Here is a 2,499-nt window from a genome sequence, read left to right as displayed (position 1 = left end):
CAGTTCACAACTGCTGTGAAAATAGCTTTAATGCGGTAATTCATCATTTCATTTATATCAATTAGTGCAAATTCTCTGCTGTATTTATAACTTACGAACATAGTGTACCATTTAGAAGAAGTTGTTTGGTTATTCCCAGCTTGTTACGAGGGTATTTGGATGTGTTAGATTTCCGTGCTGCCTTTTTGCAGTGGATACACGTGGTATTTAGAGCTCCATTTATTACCCAGGTAGGACTCTGATAATTGTGTACGTTTTATGGGGGGGGTTTATATAGGTAAAAATGTCAGTTCTCCTGCCTACAAATAAAGCTGTAGATTTATGGATGTTCTAAAGACTATGGACGTAAGAGTATGAAAAGGAACTGCTTGCGAAAGTGGAAAAAATGTTGAAATTATTAATATCTAGGGAAAAATGCTGATTGACGAAGGACCTTTTCAAGTAAGATTCATGCTTCAGAGCGGCAGCAGAAGTACGAACCTTGCAGAAAGAGACATAAGCATTTCTATAGCCATGGCATTTTTCCATATTAACGAAGAAAAAGAGGCTTCTCTTTATTTTTTTTTAATGGCATCTAAACTGGTTCATTTGAATTAGCTACATCCACATGCATTTTGTTTAGATTTATGTGCATCGGGTGTAATATAACTACAATCAACGTGAGTTACGAGGCCCCGCGCTCCCATTACCGAGATTCATGTGCCGAAGTCCTCTCCTAAAACACCAGAGTAAACACTCTGGGGTTGGAAGATGCAGATTTCTGGGACTTGAGTGCCCTCTACTGAAACCGTCCCGGGTAGCCCTTAGCTCTGACACCCAGGCAGCGTGATTGACGGGTCGCTAAATTAAATTTAAGCCTGCGGTTCACGGGTTCACCCATTATGAAGAATCCCTCCTTTCTTTCCTCCCCTTGTCTGATCACGCGCTCGCTGCTTCTCCCTTCCCTTCTCCCAACACTCGGGTTTTAATTCTGACTCCTCCTGCAGCTCTGCATATGCCACAGCAGCTTTTCCTTTTTTTTTTTTTTTTAAATGGCAAGTTTAGATACAGTGAGGATTCCTTCCGCAGGAATCTGGCAGGAGCTGGGGGGGCACGGCCGGTTTTGCCCCCTCTCTGGGAGCTCTTGCAGAAGCAAACAGCAAGAAACCGCGTTTGTCCCCTCAAACTTATTGTAATTTTGTGTTAGATTTTGCTTCTGGGGAGGAAGAGGAAAAAATTCCACTTCCTACTCGGCGTCTCATCCGTAGCGGGAAGGGCGTTGTGTTTCCCGGGGCTTCGCCCACAGCTGCGGCAGAGGGTGCTGGCGAGGCGCGGGGAAAACTCCAGAAACGGCTCACGTGATGCCGGACAGGTGATTTTGAGGGGCTGGAGGTTTCCCGCTTCTTAAATTCTCCCTCGTCCCGTCGGCGCAGCCTGCGGCGTTCTGTGGCGCGCTCGGCTCCGGGCGCCCGGCGGGCAGCGGGCAGGGAGGGAAATGTGCTTCTGCAATCTGTGTTACACAGTAATACTCCTAGAAGAATTGTTGCTGCACTACACCGCATATATTTGTGTTGGAACATACTGTGGTGTAATAGCTGGTTTGAAATGAATCCAGTTCTGCTGAATATATTATCGTGAAAGTCAGGCGAATGCACTGGGAGAATGCGAGCTCCTGTCAAACCGGAGAGCAGAAACGCTCTGCAGAAGCTGCGAGAGCGAGGAGGGAGTCGGTACCAAGTGCTGCTCTCCTGTTCCTGCGCTTGCAGGGGTGTTTGCAGGGGCCGGTGCTGCAGGAGGGCTCTGATCCGAGCCGCGTGTGCGGCCTCAGCGTCTCACCAGACCAGAAGGCTCCTCCGCTCCGCCCGGGGAGCAGTTGGCATCGCCCGCCTCTGCAGCCCCCTCCTCGCGCTGCTCCCTGCTGCCCGCCCGTCTTTGCTGCCGGGAGGTTTTGTTCCCAACGTCCCCTGGCTGGCAGGAGATGGGAACAGGCTTTTCCTTCACCGGGTGGTATTTGCATCATCGATTCCTCCCACCACCTCCTCTCCAGCCAGGGCAGGCCTGGGGTCCCCAGCCCCAGCACGGCCCTTGATGAATCAGTGGCCGCTGGAGAAGTTCACCAGATGTTCCTGCCAGGAGCTGCAGGCTAATGGAGGCTCCTCGAACGAGAAAAGAGCGACCGGGAATCTTGGTTTATTTTTAATCGGTTGCGCCGCAGTTTGCCTTGTGTGAGGGTCCCCTCCCGGCTCTCAGCGGTGTCACACCCTGGCGGGAATCCAGCTAGGGATGGGGGTACCTGTCCCTGGGAGCTCGGGCTGCGACCACCGGGAGGAACGTGGGACCCTCGGGGGGGTGGGAGGTGGTTCAGCCACCTCAGCTCCGATGCCGGGGCGGCCACATCCGCGCCAGTCGCGTCGTGTGGCGCCCTGGCAGCGGGACCCCGGCAGGGCCCCTGATGCCATCGGCCGCGTCCTTGGCACCTGTCCTGGGGTTGCACCGGGGACGGGCCGGTGCTCGCCCCGG

Source organism: Athene cunicularia, assembly GCF_003259725.1.
Source record: "Athene cunicularia isolate RWA chromosome 23 unlocalized genomic scaffold, athCun1 chr23_part1, whole genome shotgun sequence".
Classification (NCBI taxonomy): Eukaryota; Metazoa; Chordata; class Aves; order Strigiformes; family Strigidae; genus Athene; species Athene cunicularia.
Note: the sequence above shows the minus strand (reverse complement) of the source record.